Source organism: Bubalus bubalis, chromosome 5 (genome assembly GCF_019923935.1).
Source record: "Bubalus bubalis isolate 160015118507 breed Murrah chromosome 5, NDDB_SH_1, whole genome shotgun sequence".
NCBI classification, from domain to species: domain Eukaryota; kingdom Metazoa; phylum Chordata; class Mammalia; order Artiodactyla; family Bovidae; genus Bubalus; species Bubalus bubalis.
In genome coordinates, this window is record NC_059161.1 from 2,587,573 (window position 1) to 2,615,003 (window position 27,431).

General features: G+C 43.0%; 1 long non-coding RNA gene across 2 annotated transcripts in view; it reads left to right on the forward strand.

Moving 5' to 3' along the window:
• Positions 1-27,431, forward strand: part of LOC123333613 — a 100,982-nt gene that overhangs the window by 70,981 nt on the left and 2,570 nt on the right. The window contains exons 2-3 of one of the 2 annotated variants that reach the window (XR_006551003.1): positions 20,808-20,964; positions 21,707-23,028. This is a non-coding gene — a long non-coding RNA (uncharacterized LOC123333613). Of the gene's footprint in view, positions 1-20,807; positions 20,965-21,706; positions 23,029-27,431 lie in introns of those variants that run through there. The other variant, XR_006551002.1, reaches the window with a different exon arrangement.

Consider the following 27,431-nt stretch of genomic DNA (forward strand, 5'->3'; position numbering starts at 1 on the left):
AGGATACACAAGCTTTAAATGACACACTAGACCACATAGACTTAATTGATATTTATAGGACATTCCGCCTTAAAGCTGCTGAATACACTTTCTTCTCAAATGCACATGGAACATTCTCCAGGAAAGATCACATTTTGGATCACAAATCAAACCTTGGTAAATTTTAGAAAACTGTAATTATATAAAGCATCTTTTCTAACCACAATGCTATTATGAGAACAGAAATCAACTATGGGGAAAAAACTATAACACACACACACACACACACACAAGGAAGCTAAATAATACATTACTAAATAACCAACAAGATATCACCGAAGAAACCAAGGAAGAAATTAAAAAATATATAGAAACAAATGACAGTGAGAATAAGATGACTCAAATCCTTTGGGATGCTGCAAAAGCAATTTTAAGAGGGAAATTTATAGCAATTCAGTCTTTCCTCAAGAAACAAGGAAATCTCAAACAATCTAATCTTACAGCTAAAGCAACTAGAGAAAGAACAAAAAAATCCCCAAAGTTAGTAGAAGGAACAAAATCATAAAGATCAGAGCAGGAATAAATGAAATAGAAATGAATTTTAAAAATTGCTATTTTTTATTAATAAAACTAGAAGTTTTATAAAGATCAATAAAACTAAAAGTTGGTTCTATGAGAAGATAAAATTGATAAACCTTTAGCCAGACTCACCAAAAAAGAGGATTCAAATCAATAAAGTTAGAAATGAAAAAGAATTACAACAGACACTGCAGAAATACAAAGGATCATAAGAGATGACTACGTGCAACTATATGTCAATAAAAAGGACAGCCTGGAAGCAATGGACAAATTCTTAGGTAAAACCTTTCAAGAATGAATCATGAAGAAATGAAAAATATAACAATCGCACGTAATGACAAAAAACTAAAAGGCTTCCCAGGTGGCCCTAGTGCTGAAGAATCTGCCTGCCAGTGCCAGAGACGCAAGAGATGCAGGTTCAATCCCTGGGTTGGGAAGATCTCCTGGAGAAGGAAATGGAAACCCATTCCAGTATTCTTGAAAATTCTATGTACTGAGAAGCCTGGCAGGCTGCAGTCAATGGGTCCCAAAGAGTCAGACACAACTGAGTGTCTGCTAGTTTAGTAGTTAAAATCTTTCAACAAATGAAAGTCCAGTAGCATATGACTTTACAGGTGAATTCTGTCAAACATTTAGAGAAAGGCTACCACCTATCTTCCTGAAACTTTAAAAAAATGCAGAGGGTGGAACACTCCCAGATTCATTCTATGAAGCCACCATCATCCTGATACCAAAACCAGTAAAAGATATCACAAAAAAGATAATAAGAGCAATACCATTGATGAACATAAACACAAAAATCTTCAACTAAATATTAGCAAATAGAATCCAACAACACAGTAAAAGGCTCAGACACCATGATCAAATGAGATTTATCTGAGGGATGCAAGGATTCTTCAGTATATGCAAATCTACATGATATAACATAAAGTGAAAAGTGAAGTAGCTCAGTCGTGTCCGACTTTGTGGCCCCATGGACTGTAGCCCACCAGGCTCCTTCATCCATGGAATTTTCCAGGCAACAATACTGGAGTGGGTTGCCATTTTCTTCTCCAGGAGATCTAACAAATTAAAGAATAAACGCCATATAATCATCTCAATAGATGCAGAAAAAGCTTTTGACAAAATTCAACATTGATTTATGATAAAAACTCTCCAGAAAGTGGGCATAGAGGGAACCTACTTCAACATAATAAAGGCCATATATGACAAACCCATGGCAAGCATCACTCTCAATGGTGAAAAACTAAAAGCATTTTATCAGAGATCAGGAACAAGATAAGGACGTCCATTCTCACCACTCAATCAACATAGATTTGGAGGTCCTAGCCATGACAATCAGGGAAGAAAAAGAAAAAGAATGCAACTTGGAAAAGAAGAAGTAAAACTGTCACACTTTGCAGATGACATGATACCACACATAGAAAATTCTAAAAATGCCACCAGAAAACTACTGGAGCTCATCAATGAATTAGGTAAAGTTGCAGGATACAAAGTTAGTGCACAGAAATCTCTTGCATTCCTCTACACTAACAATGAAAGATCAGAAAGAGAAATTAATGAAACAGTCCCAGTTACCACTGCAACAAAAATAAAACACCTAGGAATAAACCTACCTAAGGAGGCAAAAGACCTGTAGTCAGAAAACTATAAAATACTGATGAAAGAGGTCAAAGATGACAGAAAGATGTACCATGTTCTTGGATGGGAAGAATTGATATTGTGAAAATGTCTGTACTAACCAAAGCAATTTCCAGGTTCAATGGAATCCCTTATCAAACAGCCAATAGAATTTTTCACAGAAATAGAACAAAAATTTTGTCCAACAGTTTTTTTGGAAACACAAAAGACCCCAAACAGCCAAGACAATCATGAGAAAGAAAAGTGGAGATGGAGGAATTAGGCTCTCTCTCTGACTTCAGACTATGCTACAGAGTTACAGTTGTCAAGACAGTATGGTACTGGCACAAAAGCAGAAAGATAGCTCAACTTCTGTACAGGACAGAAAGCCCAGGGGTAAACTCATGCACCCATGGTCACCTAATCAAATATACAAGGATATTTGTATATACAAATATTCAAATAAACAAAGGAGGCAAGAATATATAATGGAGAAAGGACAGTCTCGTAAATAAGTGGTGCTGGGAAGAAACAGCTACATGTAAAAGAATGAAATTAAATGTTCTCTGACACTATATGTGTGTATACACACACACACACACACACACACACACACACACACACCCCATCAGGAAGCTTCCATAAGCCTCTTACCCTTCTCCATCAGAGGGAAGACAGACTGAAAACCAGAATCACAGGAAACTAACCAATCTGATCTCATGGACCACAGCCTTGTCTAACTCAGTCAAACCATGAGCCATGCCATGTAGGGCCACCCAAGATGGACGGGTCACAGTGGAGAGTTCTGACAAAACATGGTCTGCTGGAGAATGGAATGGCAAGCTGGAATCAAGATTGCCAGGAGAAATATCAGTAACCTCAGATATGCAGATGACACCACCCTTATGGCAGAACGTGAAGAAGAACTGGAGAGCTTCTTGATGAAAGTGAAAGAGGAGAGTGAAAAAGTTGGCTTAAAGCTCAACATTCAGAAAACGAAGATCATGGCATCTGGTCCCATCACTTCATGACAAATAGAAGGGGAAACAGTGGAAACAGTGACAAACTTTATTTTTTTGGGCTCCAAAGTCACTGCAGATGATGACTGCAGCCATGAAATTAAAAGATGCCTGCTCCTTGAAAGAAAAGTTATGACCAACCTAGACAGCATATTAAAAAGCAGAGACATTATTTTGCCAACAAAGGTCGTCTAGTCAAGGCTATGGTTTTTCCAATAGTCATGTATGGATGTGAGAGTTGGACTATAAAGCTGAGCACCAAAGAATTGATGCTTTTGAACTGTGATGTTGGAGAAGACTCTTGAGAGTCCCTTGGACTGCAAGGAGATCCAACCAGTCCATCCTAAAGGAGATCAGTCCTGAATATTCATTGGAAGGACTGATGCTGAAGCTGAAACTCCAATACTCTGGCCACCTCATGCGAAGAGTTGACTCATTGGAAAAGACCCTGATGCTGGGAAAGTTTGAAGGCAGGAGGAGAAGGGGATGACAGAGGATGAGATGGTTGGATGGCATCACCAACTCAATGGACATGAGTTGAAGTAAATTCCAGGAGTTGGCAATGGACAGGGAAGCCTGGTGTGCTGCAGTCCATGGGGTTGCAAAGAGTTGGACACGACTGAGTGAGTGAACTGAACTGAACACTATACACAAAAATAAACTAAAAATGGATTAAAGACCTAAATGTAAGACTGGGTACTATAAAACTTTTAGAGGAAAACACAGAGCACTCTTTTATATAAGTCACAGCAAGATATTTTTTGACCCACCTCCTGCAGTAATGAAAATAAAATCCAAACAAATGGGACCTACTTAAACTTCAAAGCTTCTGCACAGCAAAGGGAACCATAAACGAGATGAAAAAATAAAAATGGGAGAAAATATTTGCAAATGAATCAACTGAGAAGGGTTAATGTCCAAAATATACAAATAGCCCAATATCAAACAAACAACCCAATAAAAAAAATAGGTGGAAAACCTAAATATACATTTCCCCAAAGAGCACATACAGATGACTGACAGGCACATGAAAAGATGCTCAGCATCACTAATTATTTTGTTGTGGTTGTTCGATTGCTGAGGTGTGTCCAACTCTTTGTGACCTCATGGACTGCAGCATACCACTAATTATTAGAGAAATGCAAATCAAAACTGGAATGAGGTATCACCTCACAGAGGTCAGAATGGCCATCATCAAAAATCTACAAAGAGTAAATGCTGAAGAAGATGTGGAGAAAAGGGAATGCTCTTACACTGTTGATGGGAATTTACATTGATACAACCCCTGTGGAGAAGAGTATGGAGGTTCCTTAAAAAGCTACAAGTAGAACCAGCATAGGACCCAGCAGCAATCCCCTCCTGGGCATTTACCGTGAGAAAACCGTGATGCAGAAAACACAGGTACCACAGTGATCACTGCAGCGCTGTTTACAATAATCAGGAAGCCGTCTAAATGTCCAACGGCAGAGGACGGGATAAAGAAGCTGTGGTACGTATATACAGTGGAGTGTTACTTAGCCATAAAAGGAACAAAATTAGGTCATTTGTAGAGGTGTGGGTGGGCCTAGAATGTGTCACAGAGAGTGAAGTAACTCAGAAAGGCAGAAACAAATACCATACGTTAACGTGTATACGTGGAATCTAGAGAGATGGTACAGATGAAGCTCCTTGCAGGGCAGGAATGGGAACACAGGTGTGGAGAACGGACATGTGAGCATGGACGGAGGAGGGGGGTGCATTGAGAGAATACCATTGACACATATACACTGCCATGTGTAAAATATACAGCTAGTGGAAACGTGCTTCTTAGCACATGGAGGTCAGCTTGGAGCTCTGTGACGACCTAGATAGGTGGGCTGGGGTGTGGGAGGGAAGTCCGGGGAGGCAGGGGGATATATGTATACATGTAGCTGATCCGCATTATTGTAGAGCAGAAATTTGACAACATCATAAAGCAATTATACTCCGATTAAAAATTTAAAAAATAAAACAGGATAACAGAAATCACTAATGATAAAAGAAATCAACAGTACATTGGACTTCTTTAAACTTAAAATTTCTACTCATCAAAACCACTGTTAAAAAAGTAAAAGGTAAAGAGATTGTCTTTAATCCATTGTATATTCTTGCCTCCTTTGTCAAAGATAAGGTGTCCATATGTGCGTGGATTTATCTCTGAGCTTTCTATTTTGCTCTTTAACAAGTGGTGCTGGGAAATCTGGTCAACCACTTGTAAAAGAATGAAACTAGAACACTTTCTAACACCATACACAAAAATAAACTCAAAATGGATTAAAGATCTAAACGTAAGACCAGAAACTATAAAACTCCTAGAGGAGAACATAGGCAAAACACTCTCCGACATACATCACAGCAGGATCCTCTATGACCCATCTCCCAGAATATTGGAAATAAAAGCAAAAATAAACAAATGGGACCTAATTAAACTTAAAAGCTTCTGCACATCAAACTAAACTATTAGCAAGGTGAAAAGGCAGCCTTCAGAATGGGAGAAAATAATAGCAAATGAAGCAATTGACAAAGAACTAATCTCAAAAATATACAAGCAACTCCTACAGCTCAACTCCAGAAAAATAAATGACCCAATCAAAAAATGGGCCAAAGAACTAAATAGACATTTCTCCAAAGAAGACATACAGATGGCTAACAAACACATGAAAAGATGCTCAACATCACTCATTATCAGAGAAATGCAAATCAAAACCACTATGAGGTACCATTTCACACCAGTCAGAATGGCTGCGATCCAAAAGTCTACAAGCAATAAATGCTGTAGAGGGTGTGGAGAAAAAGGAAACCCTCTTCCACTGTTGGTGGGAATACAAACTAGTACAGCCACTATGGAGAACAGTGTGGAGATTCCTTAAAAAACTGGAAATAGACCTGCCTTATGATCCAGCAATCCCACTGCTGGGCATACACACTGAGGAAACCAGAAGGGAAAGAGACACGTGTACCCCAGTGTTCATCGCAGCACTGTTTATAATAGCCAGGACATGGAAGCAACCTAGATGTCCATCAGCAGACGAATGGATAAGAAAGCTGTGGTACATATACACAATGGAGTATTACTCAGCCATTAAAAAGAACACATTTGAATCAGTTCTAATGAGATGGATGAAACTGGAGCCTATTATACAGAGTGAAGTAAGCCAGAAAGAAAAACACCAATACAGTATACTAACGCATATATATGGAATTTAGAAAGATGGTAACAATAACCCTGTGTACGAGACAGCAAAAGAGACACTGATGTATAGAACAGTCTTATGGACTCTGTTGGAGAGGGAGAGAGTGGGAAGATTTGGAAGAATGGCAATGAAACGTGTAATATCATGTATGAAACGAGTCGCCAGTCCAGGTTCAATGCACGATACTGGATGCTTGGGGCTGGTGCACTGGGACGACCCAGAGGGATGGTGTGGGGAGGGAGGAGGGAGGAGGGTTCAGGATGGGGAGTGTATGTATACCTGTGGCGGATTCGTTTTGATGTTTGGCAAAACTAATACAGTGTTTCAGGTTTAAAAATAAAATTAAATTAAAAAAAAAAAAAGTAAAAGGTAAGCAAAGCACAGACCAGTGAAAGGTATTTTAAATGCAGAAAATGCATAAAGCCACTTAGTGTTTCTAAAAAGTAATTTTCAAGTTGATAATACAAAGATCATTCAAGAGAAATATAAGCAAAGACTTGAAAAGACACTTCATGAAGGAAGATAAAAAAATAGACACTAAAATATATGAAATGATTCTCAGTATCATTCAGCATTAGGAAAAAAATACAAAGTAAAATCACGAGCTACCATTATATACCCACTATAGCTAAAATTAACAGTTGGTATCACGTTTGGTGTAAATTTGAATTAAATGGAGCTCTCTTACATTGACTATAGGTCTGTAACTTGATATAAATGTTTTATGAAACTCTTTGGTAGTACCAACTAACATAAATATGCTTATACCTGTATCCTGATCCTGGGAAAGACTGAGGGCAGGAGGAGAATGGGGCAACAGAAGATGAGATGGTTGGATGGCATCATCAACTGAATGGTATGTGCTATGCTGTGTTTAGTCAATCAGTCATGTCCGACTCTTTGTGACTCCGTGGACTGTAGCCTGCCTCGCTCCTTTGTCCATGGGGATTCTTTAGGCAAGAACATGAGTGGGTTGCCATGCCCTCCTCCAGGGGATCCTCCCAACCCAGGGATCAAACCTAGGTCTCCTACATTGCAGGTGGATCCTTTACTGTCTGAGCCACCAGGGAAGCATTGGAGCAAACTCTGGGAAATAGTGAAGGACAGGGAAGCCTGGCATGCTGCATTCCATGGGGTTGCAAAGAGTTAGACACAACTCAGTGACTGAACAGCAACAACAACAACAAATACCTGTATCTAAGAATGGAATTGAGCATTTCCTTCCTTGAACACATTCCCAACCAAAACAAGTGCTTGCTGCCGCTGCTGCTGCTAAGTCGCTCCAGTCGTGTCCCACTCTGTGTGACCTCATAGATGGCAGCCCACCAGGCTCCCCCGTCCCTGGGATTCTCTAGGCAAGAACACTGGAGTGGGTTGCCATTTCCTTCTCCAATGCATGAAAGTGAAAAGTGAAAGTGAAGTCGCTTAGTCATGTCCGACTCGTCACGATCCCATGGACTGCAGCCTACCAGCCTCCTCCACCCATGGGATTTTCCAGGCAAGAGTCCTGGAGTGGGGTGCCATCGCCTTACATCCAATCAAACGCATGCTCATGAATGTTTATAGAATCTCGACTCATAATATCCCCACATCATAAACAACCCATAGTTGTTAGAGGAAATAAATGTGGGATAGTCATACAATGGAATGCTGTGTGACAGTGTAAAAGAACGAACTGCTGATAACGCAGCAGAAGCAACAGTGACTCCCAGCGCTGTGATGACAAGTCAGAGAAAGCGAGCAAATCTAGTCCTAAGGTTCGGGTGACAGCCGTCAGAATAGGAGTGTGCTTAGGTGGGAGGGATAAAAGGAAGGACACGGTTGAATAAAACCACCTGTGAAGCCAGAGTAGATACAGAAAAGATCCCCTAAAAGCATATTGACATGAAGTGTTCGGTGAAGTTAGAGCACTTGCTTATGCAGGATGCATGCTGGCAGGCTTGGCATAAAGGAGTGACCCATTCCAGTAGATGCTGCTTAGGGCATATAATGATGGCAGCAGAGAGTTGCATTCAGCTGGAGGACGTGGATACTGTTGGTGACCTTGAGCTCCACACAACGGTTTTAGTGCTGCTGTGACTGGTGGGCTAAAGAGGCTGTGCATGAAGAGAGCTGGACTGGGGGAACAGGGCTAGTATTTGCTATGAGTTTCATAAAAGGGGGCAGAGAAATTGGGCAGAAGTTGGATGGGGGATGGCAGGTCAAGGGCCTTTCTCATGATTTAAAAGTATTATAAGGTTATATGCTGATTCAGCTAAAATGGAAATTTAAAGATCCATGCAGGTAGGGGATGGGGGCACTGTCGCGTGCAAAGTCCCCGGTGAAACTTGGTTGCAGTTAGAAATACATATGATTCCTGTTGCCAGTGACTTAGTGTAGAAATTTCAATCACACCAATTCTGTATCTTGGTTTATGTCTCTTAGCTTTCTAAGCAGTGTGTTAACTGGTGGGTTTTTGCAAGCATCAGTCCAAAGGTTCACGTTGTTGTTGTTTGACATGTAAGTCTTGTCCCACTGTTTGCGACCCCATGGACTGCAGCATGCCAGGCCTCTCTGTCCACCACCAACTCCCGGAGTTTACTCAAACTCATGTCTGTGGAGTTGGGGGTGCCATCCAGCCATCTCCTCCTCTATCGCCCCTGTCATCTTGCCCTCCGTCTTTTAGAAGGTGCACGCCTGTCTTACAAGCAGGAGTGGCGAGCACTGCGTCTGCTCCATGAAGAATGGAGGAGCAGGAGTGCCCTCTCACGGATCCCAGGGAGCCTGGAGACTTGTTGAATTACCAAGTGGGAAAATACATCGTTCCTTTAGAAATGGAAATTTCTCATAGGAAAATGCAGTGAGTTTTCTCCCTTGTTTTATGCAGAATAAATAAATATAACTGTAGAATAAATGTTTTTATAATCCAAAATATAGCATCATAGATTTATTAACTTTAAAAAATTCCTAGGTATTTTTAGATCTACGGGGAAACATGAACTCTGAACATTACTATTAAAATGCAAAACAGGTACAATTTTTGCTCACTTTTCTCTGTAAGGATAAAGTAAATAATGGATCCCTTATGGCTGTTCTTTCTCTACTGGGTTTTCTTTTCTTGTTAGTGGAGTGTTAATTTTTATCACACCCCACTTACATAGTGTGCTATCGTAATTTTTATACTATTAAACAATTCCGTGAAAAGGCAGCAAGCAGCATTCTCAGTTTAACGTCACTAAGAACCACCTTAACATTGATATCTCCTGAATATGGTATTTGAACGTATAATCTGTACTTTGTTTAAAACATTTCTGCTCATATTTTCCATGATTTTATTCACATGTGTATGGAAAGATGAAAAGCCGTCACTCAGGTAGGTGTACTAACAACGGGGATCACTAGACCATTAGCCCTAAGGCTCCTTCTCAGAGGTGATTAGACTTCAAGTAGCCGCCTCTGTGTGAATGTCCGTTGAGGCTGACCAGCTGATAACTTGTACACAGTCACTCTTTTGTTCTTGAAGCTAATTGTTTCCAACTTGAGAGAAGTGTTCCTGCCAGAAGCCTTTGTGGCGACAGGCAAACGATTGCGTTAAATAAAATAAGGGTCAACTCAACTGAAATATATTCCTTACAGACATTTTCTCGATGGTGAGCTTCGGTGGGGAACATTTTTACTTTGGGATGGAAAAAAACCAGAAAAGGATTCTTTCAGCATGATTTCAGATTTCTCGTGTCTCTGTACTGTAACTTTGTGCTTTCAGTTTCGCAGGTGACACAGTGAAGCTTGGTCCTGGCTTTTAAGCTGTATCCTGACAACAGCGCTGTCATATAATAATTCCAGTTTATATTTATGTCATTTCTCTACTTACTATCCAGTTTGCTGAAAACCAGAATGCACTCCTGATTGTAGTACGGCAAATGTACTCAGCAGACTTAATTTGAAAATAGATATAATTCATTAAATTGTATTCAACACCCATATTTTTGTTAACCACACATGCAGGTGACAGAATTTGCATGAAGCGATCTGCCAGGATTCTTATCTCATTTTTTTTAACCTCAAAATAGAGAACTTGAATCCCAAGAGATGGTGTTACTCGGAATTAAATTTTAAATGGTATATAATTAGGTTTGTATTTGTCTTATAAATTAAAGTTATATTCTTGGCAACAGGAACCAGAGACTTGGCTGGTGGAAAGAAATAAACAAATTCTTCCTTCCCTTGTTTTGTCCGAATTCCTTCCTTCCTCTGTCAGAAATCACAATGCACTCTTCAAAAAGAGCAGGCTGTGAGTCAGAGAGCTCCTGACCCTCTTGCTTTTGTTCTGAGTAAACCAGCATCGCCTGTGACACAGCTCAACACCGGGGCCCCGCTGCCTGTTACCCTAATTGACAGCGCCCTTGACACGTGTAGCCATGCCTCCTCTCTGAGCGGCTCGCAGATTTGAGCAAATTGGGAGGGGTAGGGGGAAGAAACCAGTCAGTCCTGCTCCTTCATCTCCAGGAGAATAAAGCGCCAGCTTGACTGTTTGGGATCAAGTCAGAAACTCAGGACGACATTATTTGCAAGAAACATACATGCAAGGAGAGGCACTTCCCGAGACGGACAATAAGAATTGTGAGAGCAGGAGTCCTAGGGCCTCCGACGTGGCCCCTGGACCAGGATACAGCTGTGTGACTGATCAACAAAGGGAGTTTCAAAGTGTTCCTGGACAGGGATGAATAAAATTACTCATCTAAAGGCAGGTGCAGTAGAAAGGAGGAATGCTCTTAACTCCTATGTGGAGAATACTTGGAAGGGTCCAAGACGAGGAGAGCAAGAAAATTACAGAAGGCAGCTCAGATGTGCACAGTGACACTGATCAATTAGTAAGTAACACAGCCTCAGGCTTTTGGCCAAGGAAGCTGCCAACACCATGGCTCAAACTGTCATGAGACATGTTTAGTGCTAAGTCAAGAAAAGTCAAATTTCACTCTCCTTATCTAGTGGAGAGCAAGAAATATATATATTTAAAGGGCCCAGGAGGCTCAGGAGGGAGGGGATGTACATATAGCTGATTCACATTGTTGAACAGCATTGTAAAGAAATGGTTGTTCCGTTGCTAAGTCATGTCCAACTCTTTGCAACCCCCTGGACTGCAGCACGCCAGGTGTCTCTGTTCTCCACTATGGTTGGAGTATGGTTAAATTCATGTCCATTGAGTCGGTGATGCCATCCAACCATCTCATTCTGTCGTCCCCTTTTCCCGCCTTCAATCTTCCCCAGCATCAGGGTCTTTTCCAAAGAGTCAGCTCTTTGCATTAGGTGGCCTAAGTATTGGAGCTTCAGCATAAGTCCTTTCCATGAATATTCAGGACTGATTTCCTTTAGGATTACAATTTATGTAATTATAAAGCAATTACTCTCCAATTAAAAATAAAATGTCCCATTACAATTCAGTTTACTACTAAGCTTTTCTTTGCTTATCAAGATGGAGGATTTCACTAAGAAAAAAAAATCTGCTAATCAATCCTTCTTTGACAGGGATCACGGAATGTTCCCAAATTCAAAAGAGAGGACTCCAGCTAAGTCGGTTGTCACTTTTGGATCGTTTCCCACAAATTTTCAGACAGCAAGACAAACTTTGCCACACACGAGTCAGTCTAGCCAGGAATTCTGGTGGGAAAGACTGTCAGGAACACCGCAGATATGAGTGGCTCCTGTCCGCTTAAGCTCTGCAAAACCGGTGCCTGTTCCTTAGCGATAAGGGTTGGATTCCTCTGCTTGTTGACAAAACTGTTCAATCATTAATTTATCCAACTAATAGTTATTGAGTGTTTATTATGTTCCAGACCCTTGAAGAGAGCTAACTCTTACTACATGGTAGCAATTTTGGAAGAATGTGCACTACATGTGAACCTAAGCTTTTGCAGTTTTTTGAATATGTTGAATTGATACCACCATCAAGATAAAAATCCTAAGGGTGATTATTTTCTTTTTTAAAATATGTTTCTTCTGTTTTAAATTACAAGCCTCTGGGAGCAAGGACTGAATCCAGGCTGTTTTCATTTTTCCTCATAGACACCGTCGAAGGCCCTCAATATTTTCTGCAGATACTAAGATACAAATATGTAAGTGTACAAATATAATAGTCATTTATTAGCATGAAAGGCAAAATGTTGATTGAACAAGTGTAATTAAGCAGAAAATTCCTATTGTTTATAATCAGTTATTCCATACATCCAGGCTTCCCTGATGGCACAATGGTCAAGAATCCACCTGAAAGGCAGGAGATGAGCGTTCAATCCCTGGATCGGGAAAATCCCCTGGGGGAGGAAACGGCAACCCATCCCAGTATTCTTGCCTGGAAAATTCCGTGGACAGAGGAGCCTGGTGTGCTACAGTCGAAAGGGTTGTGAAGAGTTGGACATGACTGAAGGACGGAATATGCACGCCTTCCATCCATCCATCCATCCATCCATCCATCCTCTGTCCACCCCTCCATTCATTCACCCATTGATTTATTTATTCATCATGTTTTTGTTGATATCCTTTCATTTGTCAAGAATAATGCCAGGTGACAAGGATAAAAAGATAAATATATCAGACATTGGGCTTCCCAGGTGGCACAGTGGTAAAGAATCTGCCTGTCAATGCAGTAGATGCAAGAGACACAGGTTTGACCCCTGGGTTGGGAAGATCCTTGAAGAAGGAAATGGCAACCCATTCCAGTTTTCTTGCTTGGAGAATCCCATGGACAGAGGAGCCTGGCAGGCTACAGTTCATGGGGTTGCAAAGAGTTGGATGCAACTAAACAAATAACAGCAGTGGGCTCTGCAATTTCAGGGAGATTGTGCTTTTCTGAGGGAGAATGTAAACCAACAATTACATGTTCTGATAAATGAGAAGAAAGAAGCTGAACAGATACACCCTAGAGAACAATGAGAAGACGTTACCTTAGATTATACTCCTCCTGAAGGAGGTGATGTTTAATAGGCACTGATAGAGAATTTTGTTATTTGCAGGAGCAAAGGCTCCAGCAGAGGAAGAGCTCGGTGACACCTCCTGCCCTGGGTTGACGATGTCCCCACCAAAATCCACGCCTGCCCAGACACCTCAGGATGTGACCTGATGTGGTCTCTACAGATATTATCATGTTAGAATGAGGTCATCCTGGCCTGGGGTATCCTTGTAAGGGGAGAGGGCCCTGGACACAGACACAGGAAAGAAGGCCATCCCACACGAGAGGCAGAGGTGCCAGGTGTGCTGCCACGAGCAGAACAACAGCAGGGGGTCACCAGCAGCCAGCAGAGGTCAGGAAGGATCGTTCCTGCACCCTGCAGGGGGGGCCTGGCCCTGCCAACACCTTGACCTTGGACTTCTAGCCTCCTAAGCTATGGGAAAAAAAACTCTCTTACTTAAAGCCATTCAGCTTGTGATAATTTGTTACAACTGCCATAGAGAAATGACGTGCCTAGGAAGTGCCAGAAGACCTCTTCTGAGCCCACTTTTCTAGTTCATTATTTGTTAAAAGTTATTTCTCTCCCATTTATAGTCCCTCTCATTTAGGTGGGACCTGCCTCATCAGAGGGTCCAAACAACCATCAGCACATAAGTCTGACTCAGGCCTGGAGAACACTGTGACCATTCAAAGATGACCTGAGACTCAAGGGGAACCACTGAAGTCTGATACGCCTGAGCGCCGAGGTTGTTTGTAACGTTCTGGCTTAGTGATCCTCTGTGCAGTTTTAGTGTCCTGGAAAAATCAAATTTAAGTGTTCCATTGTCTGTAAAACCTTCTCTGCTTCTTTCTCACTGTGTGATCAATACCTTTTGCTTAATTTCCTTACCTACCAACCTAATTTATTCTGATTTATTGAGCACCTACAATGTTTGAGGCACTGTGCTCCACAGTAGAGATTTAAGGGAAAAAAAAGTTATGGCGGCCGCTCTTGGAGAATTTATAAACAATTTGGCAAGAATGAAAATATAAACCAGCACTAGCGATATGGCATAAACATCGTATGACAGAGATGCATTCAAAACATGTTATTCGACTGATTCAAACTGGTAATTGACAGCAGGAACTTAATTTTTGATGAAAGTGTGTTTCATATGATGAATGGATGTGTCATGAGAAAGAGGTCATACCTGCATGAACCAGTGAGTCAGAAAGGCTGAGTGGAGAAACGTCTTTGGAGATGAGCCATCGGAAATCAGGAGAAAAACAGGGATCGGACACGTGAAGGCCACGCCAATGTTAGCACAAAGGAGAAAAGAAGAGATACTGCCCAAGCCAGGGAGACGTGAGAGGTTTTAAAAAGAAGTAAAGAGGAAATGAACAAGAAATTTAAAAGGAATGGAGAAAATAAGGTGAAAAATATATAGAAGTGATTCAATGTATGTAAAATTGATATTCCTAAGAAAGGTAAGTACTGAGACAGAAAACAAAACTAAAATCAAATATTGAATTATGGACACAGATACGTGTCTAATACATTGATTAGATGCCAAAGACATAAGAGGGAAAACAGAAAGAGAAGGGGTGAGAGAGCCAATAACTGTAATGACTAAGGATAAATTGGGATATTCTTTACCGTCTGATTCTTGTTTGCATCCGTTCTAATTGTTCCTCAGTAGTGGAGACAGTGAAGGGGGTCACTGAAGCAGTTATGGTGGAGCATTTTGCAAACGCCAGCCACATGGTGGGGCTGCCTGATGAAAACCGCTCGCTCCCACCACCCCTGGGAGAAATGCTGTCCCCAGGAATTCTTCCTGCAGGAAGCTCCAGGGCCTCTGTCATGGGCAGAAAGAGACACCAGCCTTGTGACCCGGTGAAGACTGCTCAGCAGGGCTCCGGGTAGGCTCAGAGGCAGTGAAGAACAACACGGACAAGCAGAGAATTCTGCTTACGAGCCGTAGAAGTAGGACGTTATTGAAGCAAAAACAATAACAAGCAAAACAAAACAGTTTATTTCTCCCCTTCTAGATCCGTCTTCCAATCTCAAAAAATAAAATCTAGCAAAACTCAGATTCATCCAAAATACTTTTACTCTGAGGAGATGTAAATATAAGTTCATTTAAGCAAGTGGTCCTTATGATTTCTGTCCTGTGGGTCACTGGAGAAAATAATTAAATGTGAGCAATAAAAGCAAAGTTCTGACTTTTAAAACTAAATTCCCAGGGAAGGCAGCACTGCATTCCTACTGGACTATTTACTGAATGAATGTGGCTGGCTAATATTTTCACGAGTAAGGAGAAATTCAGCACGGAAAAGGCTCCCTGGGGACCTTCATTGGAACGAAGTAGGCAGAGAAGATGAAAATCCATGGGAACACAGAGGAGGCTTTCCACGTCAGCTTAAGACTTTCAGAAAGTGTTCAGAACGAGAACACTGATGAACCAAGTTCTTTAAGACAGAGTAACACAATATTGAGTGGCGGTTGAGGGGGGAGGAGAAACTATTTCAAATAAAAAAAGATAAAAAATAGCAAGGAATGGTTGCATAAATAACCCAGCATTTTTGCAAAACCACAAGTTATTTGGACTCATGATACCCACAGGATGAATAAGACTTAGCTGGGGAAGATGTGAAGGGACGAGTATTTTCGGCAGAGAAAACTGTGTGGGAAGACCCTGGGGAGAGGGGCTGGCGCCTCTGCAGAGCTGAAGGGGAGCATTGTGGAGGGCCCCCGGGGGGGTCTGGGGGTGGGAGGCTGGGCGGGGCCGCCTCCATTGGTGACTGGCAGGCAAGTTAAAGGTGGTGTTTTGTCCTTAGCTCACAGAGAAGCGATTAAGGGCTTTACAGAGGGATGGACACCCTGCAGAGGACGGATTAGGAGGAGGCAAGAATGAGCACAGGGAAAACAAAAGCAAGGCTTTACTTACCCAGGCAAGATACAACAGAGATATGGGCCAGGCTTGTGGTCTTGGGGTTGAAGAAAGACGGGTCAATGAACAGGAATGACAAAACCTAAGAGAATTTGGGTGGCAAGGGTCCATTTATTTTACAGCTGTGGGGAAATGTGGAATTTTCAGATTTTTAAGTTGGGATGTGACTTGATCTGACCATTGTATGATGGACCAAAAGAGCAAAGGCAATCTGGATTTTCTGAACAAGTCAGTGAGAAAGAGAAAAAGAGGACATAATGACAGAAAACATATTAAGAAGACAGAATACCCAACTCTTGATGAGTGACGAGTAGGAATGACGGAGGATGGAACGTCAGATGAGTGGATTCTGGCGGAGGTACCAAGTGCAGGGCTGTGACTGAGGGGAAAAATGTAGGAGACAGGAGATTTGGGGAGGAAATAATACATTGACGTTGGATGTGCTCAGCTTGTGGGACATCTCAGAGTGTGTCTTCCCTGGATCGGGAAGACCCCCGGTAGAAGGGCATGGCAACCAGCTCCAGTATTCCTGCCTGGAGAATCCCATGGACAGAGGAGCCTGGAGAGCTGCAGTCCATGGGGTTGCAAAAGAGTCTGACGTGACTGAGCAATTACCCCTGTAACTTTCCACTTAGCGAGTGTGTAGGAACAGTTGTGAGGCTTGGGAGGAAGGCCTGGATGCATCAGAGAATCAGTCATCAAGGTAGAGGTGGCGTTTGAAGGCACAACTTCACATGATTGTTCTAGAAGGATATTTGAGACAATTAGGACGCTAAACCTCTCTTGTTGCTGTTTTACCCAATACGCTGGACGCTTAAGGCACATGCCCCTCACAGCCAGCCCTTTCCTCCTGCAGAGGTTTTGAGCATGGCCGAAAGTTCACCCCAAGGTGAGAGGGCCACAACAACCACCAAAACAAAACAGACCCATTTTCAGAGTCTCCATCTCATGTCTAAGGGACTGAAAGCCACTGATACAGACTCATCAGCACAGGCATCGCTGAGGAACACCAGAATTGCCTGAAATAGTGGCCCTCACACAGTGGGCTCTCAAAACACACGTGCTGAATGTTGACCACAGCAAGAGAAAATGCTGAGCAAGACTAAAGTAGAAAGTAGTTGAAGAGGACAAAGGAAAACTAGGAAAGATGGTGCCAAAGAAGTGATAAAAACCCAGATAAAAACTGTCAAAAGTACGTGGGTGGGTTTATCACACTCTATTTTTAGGGGATTTCAAGTTTTTTAAAATACTGAAGTATATCTGATTTACAATGTTGTGTTAATTTCAGGTGTACAGCAAGGAAATTCAGTTATGTGTGTGTGTGTGTGTGTGTGTGTAATAAATATTCTTTTTCACATTCTTTTCCCTTAGGAGTTCTTATATTGAGTATGGTTCCCTGTGCTATACCATAGATCCTGTTGTTTACCTATTATATACATACACACACACACACACACACACATTATATATATATATATATATATATATATAAAAATAAATAATAGTGTGTACGTTAGGGGCTTCTCAGTTGACACTAGTGATGAAGAATCCACCTGGCAATGCAGGAGACCCAAGAGACCCAGGTTTGACCCCTGGGTTAGGAAGATTCCCTGGAGTAGGGAATGGCAACTCACTCCAGTATTCCTGCCTGGAAAATGCCATGGAAGAGGAGCCTGGTGGGCTACAGTCCATGGGGCCTCAAAGCGTCGGCCACGACTGAGCGGCTGAGCACACACAGCCCACGTTAATCTCAGACTCCCAGCTTGTCCCTCTCCCACCCCTTTCCTCTCCTGTCTGTGAGTCTGCTTCTCTTTTGTAAATAACTTCATCTGTGTCGTTTTTAGATTTCACAGACAAGTGGTATATGATAAAGTTTGTCTTTTCTGGCTTCCTTCACTTAGTATGATAACCCCCAGGTCCATCCATGTTGCTGCAAATGGTATTGTCTCATTCTTTTCTATGGCCGAGCAGTATTCCATTTTATATATGCACCACATCTTCATCCATTCCTCTATCAATCAGTGGACATTTAGGTTGCTTCCATGTCTTGGCTGTTGGAAATAGTGCTATTATGAACCCTGGGGTGCATGTATCTTTTTGAATTATGGTTTTCTTTGGAGATACATATATATATCTCTCTCCAGGAGTGGGACTGCTGGATCATGTGGTAACTCTGTTATTTGCTTTTCAAGGAACCTCTGTACTGTTCTCCACAGTGGCTGCACCAGTCGACATTCCCACCAACAGTGTAGGAAGGTTCCTTTTTCTTCACACCCTCTCCAGCATTTATTGTTTGTAGACTTTATGGTGGCTATTCTGACGAGTATGAAGTGATACCTCAATGTAGTTTTAACTTGTATCTCTCTAAATTAGCAACGTTGAGCATTTTCTCATGTGCCTATGGGCTGTCTGTCATCTCTGGAGAAATGTCTGCTTAGATCTTCTGCCCACGCTCCATTTTAATTCAGTTTTCATGGATGTACAGTTGATTTCCAGTGTTGCGTTAGTTTCGGATGTACGGCAAAGCGATTCAGTTACGTATATTCTTTTTCAGGTTTTTTTTACAGGATATTGGGTATTGTTCCTGTGCTGTATAATAGTCCATCCTGTTTATCTCTTTTGTATATAGTAGTTTATATCTGTTAACTGCAAACGCCTAATTTCTCTCTCCCCTTCACCACCCGCCTTTGGTAACCATAAGCTTCGTTTCTATGTCTATGAGTCTGTTTCAGGTTTATCACACTATTTTAATTCTTTCTTTCCTCTGATTTAAATAGGTCTCAGGCTTCTGTCCACCAAAGCTAATAATAGCCACGTGGGCAACCGTCTCTGAGCTGCATCCTAAACAAGGCAAATTCGGGACAAACCATGTTTCACTCAGTGAGACAGCCTTCCTTGAACACCACCCCTTTACCTGCCTCTCAAAGCAAACATCAGAAAGCTGGGGATAGCTGACGGTAGCAGCAAAGCCACTAACAAACATTTTTAAGGATGAAGTATTGGTAACAAATTATGTAAGACAGCCGCCACGAACAATCACAACACATACACAAGCGTGGGGAGATGTTGAGACTGGGGCTTCTTGACTGGGAGCTCCTTTGAACTTTAGTCTTCTGAGCCTGTGGCATATGGTCGGCACTCCATAGGATGTCTAATGAAGTAGAGCAAATGGAATTTCCAAACTGGGAACCGGGATTTTCTTCAGCTTCTACCTCCAGGAATGCTTCTGATCCACCAACTCTTGCCTCTGGCTGGCTGCCACCTACTCGTCCTCTGCCTAGACGTCAGCCTAGACCAGCCTTCCTGCAGCCTCCCGGCCCCTCTCACCCCTGGATTGCCTCTCCTCTCCATCATCTCAGGGCTGAGTTGGAGGCCCCTTGTACTGGCTGCTAAGGAGTGGGGGTTCTCAAGGAAGAGCAGTGTCCCACCCCTCCTTTCTGACATTTGACGATATCTGGAGACATTTTTGGTGATGAGACGGTGCACTGGCATCTACCGAGCAGAGGCCAAGGATGGTGCCAAACATCCTAAAACACACAGGACGGCTCCCCGCATCTCAAAATCACCCTCCTTAAATGCTCGTGATACTCAGAGAAGCCCTGTACAAAAGCCTTCCTGTGTATCTCCCGTGTATCATGTTGGGTGGTAGTTCTTTTTATCTACACTTTATACCCTTTACAGACAGAAACTTTTATCCGCTTTATTCAAATTATGTGGCATCACAGGCCACAGTGTTGCACTTACAGACCAAGGGCCATGAATTAAGTTGTTGCTGGAGCCTTTCATTTCTAGTGTCTGGTCTCAAACCCCGAACAGGAATGAGCGAGTACACGTTACCTTCTTCTTGCCTGCTGCAGACTCATCTCCCGACTCCTGGCTCATTCACGTGATCTTGGCAAATCTGCCAGTGTCTTTGTTATCTCAGTATTTCCAGTTAGACTCTGTTGCTGTGTATGATGTGGAGTTTTATTTTTTTTGTTGTTGTAGTTCAGTCATTAAGTCGTGTCCGGCTCTCTGCGACCCCATGGACTGCAGCCTGCCAGGCTCCTCTGTCCTCTACTGTCTCCTGGAGTCTGCTCAAATTCATGTACATTGAGTCAGTGATGCTGGCTAACCATCTCATCCTTTGTCGCCCCCTTCTCCTTTTGCCTTTATTCTTTAAGATTGTGTATATGCAGTTTTAAAGGTAAACTTTTCCCAAGCATTAACCCTTGGGGTGCCAGACCACTCACATTTCTCCATGATGTAAAGTGTGTCTTTCTTTCCTCCACTGGCTTCCATCTTTGCTGTGGCTCTGCAGGCATGGAAAGAGGCCACAGACTTACCATCATTCTGTTGCCCAAGAGTTTTCACTGGGGACAGATATTTGAATGGATTTATTTCCTATTATGGCACCTTGTCCCTCATCTGCATTTTACTTAGCTACTCCAAGAACTGACAGAGGTTGGTTCAGTGTAATTTCCTTCAACCGACAGCCCCGGTGCCTGTTTTTCTGTTAGTTTTGTGTTTAAACGTTCAATGGATTTGTTTTCTGTTCCTTTTTCAGCCAGTAACTTGTGAGACCCCCTCAAGGGATAATATCTTCTCTGAACAATCTGGACAATGATGTCAGCCCACCAGGCAGGGGATGCTGGCAGCGTGGCTCCTGGGAGATGAGCATCTGTCTGGTTTCCCACGGAGCTCATCTGATGCTGCACATCAAGGTGTGCATTTCCACTGGACCTCGGAGACCCCACTGTGAGAGCCAGCACGGTATTTACTACTGCTCTGTCTTTAGGAAAAGGAGGAGCAGAGCGTAGTAGCACAAGCAAGGACTTTGGAGTCTGAGAGACTTGCCTTTGAGACTTGGCATTGTTATTCTTTTTAGTTCTGTGACTAGGAGCATTCTTAACTCCATCTTCCTTATCTGTAAAGGCGTGCTAAGTCACTTCAGTCGTGTCCAACTCTCTGTGACCCCATGGACTGTAGCCCGTCAGGCTCCTCTCTCCATGGGGTTCTCCAGGCAAGAATACTGGAGTGGGTTGCTGTGCCCTCCTGCAGGGGGATTGAACCTGAGTCTCTTAATGTCTAGTGCATTGGCAGGCGGGTTCTTTACCACTAGCACCACCTGGGAGGCCCCTCCTTATCTGTAAGCAGGAGGTAATACCTACTTCAGATGCTTAAAGAATCAACACATGCAAATATTTAGCAAGTGATAAGACCAGTACTCGGTATTCAGTAAATTCAAGCCCCTTAATTTTCCAAATGGGGCTTCCCTGGTGGCTCAGCTAGCAAAGAATCTGCCTGCAATGCAGGAGACCTGGGTTTGATCCCTGGGTTGGAAGGATGCCCTGGAGAAGGGAATCACAACCCACTCCAGTGTTCTTGCCTGGAGAATCCCATGGACAGAGGAGCCTGGTGGGCTACAGTCCATGGAGTCATAATTTTTTTTTTTTTTTTTTACAGGTAATTGCCTAATAGTGAATTAAAGAGTTCAAGTATAAGATTCACTCTGAAATCCTTTTTCTAATGAAAGCGCGATGGGTGCACTGAATCAAAGCAACAGATTTGATCCTCTGCATGAAGAATACAAAGTGCAGCAGAAGGCACAGCGTGCTTTTCCCTGGGGGACTTCATCTGAGGTCGCAGAGCTCTGTGGACCCTCTGATCAAGTGTCCCCAGGCAGCTCTCATCAGACAGGCAACACGCGAGGCTTCTATTCTTCTCCGTTTTCACGTGGCTGCCTCTCTCCTCTCAATCTCAAGGCCCAGAGATTCCAGCTGGTTAATACGTTGCATACTGTGCGGTAGATGCTATTTTAAATTAAGACACTGTATGAGCACATGCAAGAAGCGTAAAAAAAGCCATTTGACTTTTTTTTTTTTTTGACATTTCCATACTTTTCTGCATAAATACTCGGAGGACACCTTCTAAATCTCGCCAGTGGCCTGTCACAGCTAAACTCCAGGGAAATAAGGCCACAGCAGCTGAGTCCTGGGAGATGTGAGAGAAGCAAGTGACTCAAAACCTTGGGTGGCCCCGCCCTGCCTCTCTTCTTCCGCAAGGATTTTGGGCCTGGGTGATCACTCTTCCTCCGCGGGAGGTAACCTGGGTCTCTGATGCCACTCTTGCATATTTGGGATGCCGCAGACCTTGGATTCCCAAGACGTGGTGTGTAGCATGCAGAGCGAGCTTTTTTTTTTTTCTTTTTTTAAAATTTTCTAGATCTGGCTTTACTTTTTATTTCCCTTTTTAAAATTAATTTATTTTAATTTGAGGATAATTACTTTACAATATTGTGATGGTCTCTGCCATACATACATCAACCTGAATTGGCCACAGGTTACATGTGTCCCCTCACCCCAAAACCCCCTCCTCAGCCTGTCCCTCTGGGTTGTCCCAGAGCACTGGCTTTGGGTGCCCTGCTCCATGCGCAGGACTTGCACCAGTCAGCTAGTTCACGTATGGCCATGTACGTGCTTCCGTGCTACTCTCTCAGGTCACCCCACTGACAGCCCCACATGCAGGGCAGCAAAGGGGATGCAGACGTAAGGAACAGACTCTTGGACTCAGAGACGCTTTAACGACGTGTTCTTGGGAAATGAATCTCCCGTGTCAGGGCCTGACATTGATCCAAGCTGCTCTGGGAGTGGGAGGCCCTGACATATTTGCCAAGTGGAAGGCTTCTCTGAGATCAGCATTCAGATGCCACATTATCAGTAATAATCTGCTCCTGCTGCTGCTGCTAAGTCACTTCAGTCGTGCCCGACCCTGTGTGACCCCAACAGCAGCCCACCAGGCTCTGCCATCCCTGGGATTCTCCAGGCAAGAACACTGGAGTGGGTTGCCATTTCCTTCTCCAGTGCATGAAAGTGAAAGTGAAGTCACTTAGTCGTGTCCAACTCTTCGAGACCCCACGGACTGCAGCCTACCAGGCTCCTCCATCCATGGGAATTTCTAGGCAAGAGGACTGGAGTGGGTTGCCATTGCCTTCTCGAAATGATATGCTAAAGCTCCTCAAACACTCAGATATTTTCCCCCTAAAGGCTGACAAAAGCTTTCGATCTTCACCGGTCTGTATTTTAAGTAGGATCTTAGCTCTGCTAAGTTAAAAAAAATTTTTTTTCATGATGGCAAGTTAAACTTGTCTTCTCAGTAGGTCTCATGCCATTTTTATGTAAATTAAATGCCTAAAACTTCCTGGGTTACATCTCTGGGTTGGGAGGATCCCTTGGAGAAGGAAATGGGTACCCACTCCAGTATGCTGGCCTGGAAAATTCTATGGACAGAGGAACTTGGTGAGCTATAGTCCATGGGGTCGCAAAGAGCTGGACGTGACTCATTTAAGAGGAAAACGTATCAGGTGGAGGCCCTTTGCCGACCTGTATTGTCTTGTGTGTGTCTGTCAGAAACACTATTTCTCAAATACCTCTAAGAACAATGGATATTAAAAAAGATAAGGAATTTGCCCAGTTGCAGAACTCCATATAGCCTTTGTTTTCAATCCCACAAAGTGAAAGAGGATTGTACCTTTAGATTTGTAACAAATAGGCTCATATAAAGGTTTAAACATTTGCTTAAGTCTGTTTGGGTGATAACACGTGTAGCAAGTCTAATTCTTAGCCTATGACTCAAAGGTGTAAGAACTTTCTTTGTTTCTCTGTCACTGAATTCTGTTTTTAGCTTCAGTTGCCCTCAGTTTGCCCTCAGGTGGTGCTAGTGGTAAAGAACCCACCTGCCAAGGAGGGGACATATAAGGTGTGTGTTTGATCCCTGGTTCAGGAAGATCCCCTAGAGGAGAGCATGGCAACCCACTCCAGTATTCTTGCCTGGAGAATCCCATGGACAGAGGAGCCTGGTGGGCTACAGTCCATAGGGTTGCAAAGAGTCGGACATGAGTGAAGCAACTTAGTACACACGCAGAGGTTGAGGGAGAGGTCCCATATGGTCTCTCTTGTTTAAGAATATCCATGGTCAGATCCTAATTCCTCTGGTCCTCCATCTGCCTCATGAGACTGAGTGCACTGTCCCTCACCTCTAACCTCAAGGCCTGGCGGGGTGTGGCGCTTGTCACTTTGGTGCCTCTCCTGGGTGCACGAGCATCATTTTCTTGCCCCCAGAAAACACTCACCCTGGAAATTCTGTGGGATGAAAACCCTGTTGGCGTGTAGGTCACCCCTGAGCATGACTGTGAATGCCCTGTTCCATCTGGCGCAGCAGACTGCGGGGGCACAGTCTATGCTCTCTGTGACTCTGCACAACTACCTAGGGTTCTGCACGTTTGCATTGGGTGATGGGCCCACATCCCAAGGAGACAGCAGTTTCTCAAAACCTCAGCAGTTTAAACTCTCCTGTCTTCTTCTACAGAGTTTCCCACTGCATTCTGGGTAGAGTAAAATTTGTGTCTAGGCAGGAGCCGTGCTCTGAGTTCATGTGGGCTTTTAATCTGTTGTTTGGACCTCCACAGAGATTGAACCAGACCTGCCTTTGAGTGTTTGAGTGTCTCCTGTGAAGGCACGGGTCAGCAGTGGCCTGCCACAAGGGCAGGGGCTCTGGGTACAGCAGACCTGGTTCACACAGTGTGAGGCATAAGCCCTCTTGGAAGAGGTTGCCATTAACCCCACCACAGAGCCGCTGAGCAGACAACCCACAAATTGCAGAACAATTATACCAAATAAATTCTTGCACCAGACCTACAACAGATTTCCCAACCTGGGAATCTGGCAAAGGGACTGAGAACCCCTAGGAAATTTGACCTTGGAGGCCAGTAGGCGTTGATTACAGAACTCACACAGGACTGGGGAAACAGACTCTTGGAGGGCACAAACAAAACCTTGTGTTCACCAGGACCCAGGAGAAAAGAGCAATGACCCCACAAGAGACTGACCCAAACTTGCCTGAGAGCGTCCAGGAGTCTCTGGCAGAGGCATGGGTCAACAATGATCTGCTGCAGAGTCAGGGGCACTGAATAAATCAGTGTGTGCACAAGGCCTTTTGAAGGAGGTCACCATTATCTTTATTACCTCCACCATAGTTTGGTCTCAAGTCAAACAACAGGGAGAGAACACAGCCCCACTCATCAACAGAAAATCGGATTAAAGATTTACTGAGCATGGCTCTGCCCATTAGAACAAGACCCAATTTCCCCCACAGTCAGTCTCTTCAATCAGAAAGCTTCCATAAGCCTCTTATCATTCTCCATCAGAGGGCAGACAGAATGAAAACCACAATTACAGAAAACTAACCAATCTGATCACATGGACCACAACCTTGTCTAACTCAATGAAACTATGAGCCATGCTGTGTAGGGCCACCCAAGATGGATGGGTCATGGTGGAGAGTTCTAACAAAATGTGGTCCACTGGAGAAGGGAATGTTAGGCCACTTCAGTATTCTTGCCTTGAGAACCCCATGAACAGTATGAAAAGGCAAAAAGACATGATATTGAAAAATGAACCCCCTAGGTTTGTAGGTGCCCAATATGCTACTGGAGAAGAGTAGAGAAATAACTCCAGAAAGAAAGAGGAGATGGAGCCAAAGCAAAAACTGCCCAGCTGTGGATGTGACTGGTGATGGAAGTAAAGTCTGATGCTGTAAAGAGTGATAATGCATAGGAACCTGGAATGCTAGGACCATGAATGAAGGCAAATTGGAAGTGGTCAAACAGGAGATGTCAAGCATGAACATCAACATTTTAGGAATCAGTGAACTAAATTGGACTGGAATGGGTGAATTTAACTCAGATGACCGTTATATCTACAACTGTGGGAAAGAATCCCTTAGAAGAAATGGAATAGCCCTCATAGTCAACAAAAGAGTCCAAAATGCAGTACTTGGGTACAATCTCAAAAATTACAGAATGATCTCTGTTCATTTCCAAGGCAAACAATTCAATATCACAGTAAATCCAAGTCTATGCCCCAAACACTAATGCTGAAGAAGTTGAAGTTGAATGGTTCTATGAAGGACCTACAAGACCTTCTAGAACTGACACCCAAAAAAGATGTTTTTTTCATTATAGGGGAGTGGAATGCAAAAGTAGGAAGTTAAGAGATACCTGGAATAACAGGCAAGTTTGGTCTTGAAGTACAAAATGAAACAGGGCAAAGGCTAATAGAATTCTGCCAAGAGAACTCACTGGTCATTGCAAACATCCTCTTCCAATAACACAAGAGAAGATTCTACACATGGACATCACCAGATGGTCAATACAGAAATCAGATTGATTATATTCTTTGCAGCCAAAGATGGAGAAGCTCTATACAGTCAGCAAAAACAAGACTGGGAGCTGACTGTGGCTCAGATCATGAACCCCTTATTGCAAAATTTAGATTTAAATTGAAGAAAGTAGGGAAAACCACTAGACCATTCATGTATGACCTAAATCAAATCCCTTATGATATACAGTGGACGTGAGAAATAGATTCAAGGGATTAGATCTAATAGAGTGCCTGAAGAACTATGGATGGAGGTTTGTGACATCGTACAGGAGGCAGGGATCAAGACCATCTCCAAGAAAAAGAAATGCAAAAATGCAAAATGGTTGTCTGAGGAGGCCTTACAAATAGCTGAGAAAAAAAGAGAAGTGAAAGGCAAAGAAGAAAAGGAAAGATACACCCCTTTGAATGCAGAGTTCCAAAGAATAGCAAGGAGAGGTAAGAAAGCCTTCCTCAGTGATCAATGCAAAGAAATAGAGGGAAACAATAGAATGAGAAAGACTAGAGATCTCTTCAAGAAAATTAGAGATACCAAGGGAATATTTCATGCAAAGATGGGCTCGATGAAGGACAGAAATGGTATGGACCTAACAGAAGCAGAAGATATTAAGAAGAGGTGGCAAGAATACACAGAAGAACTGTACAAAAAGATCTTCATGACCCAGATAATCACGATGGTGTGATCACTCACCTAGAGCCCCACATCCTAGAGTGTGAAGTCAAGTGGGCCTTAGGAAGCATCGCTACAAACAAAGCTAGTGGAGGTGATGGAATTCCAGTTGAGCTTTTTCAAATCCTAAAAGATGATGCTGTGAAAGTGCTGCAGTCAATTTGCCAGCAAATTTGGAAAACTCAGCAGTGGCCACAGGACTGGAAAAGATCAATTTTCATTCCAATCCCAAAGAAGGGCAATGCCAAGGAATATTCAAACTATCCCATAGCTGCTTTCATCTCACACACTAGCAAAGTAATGC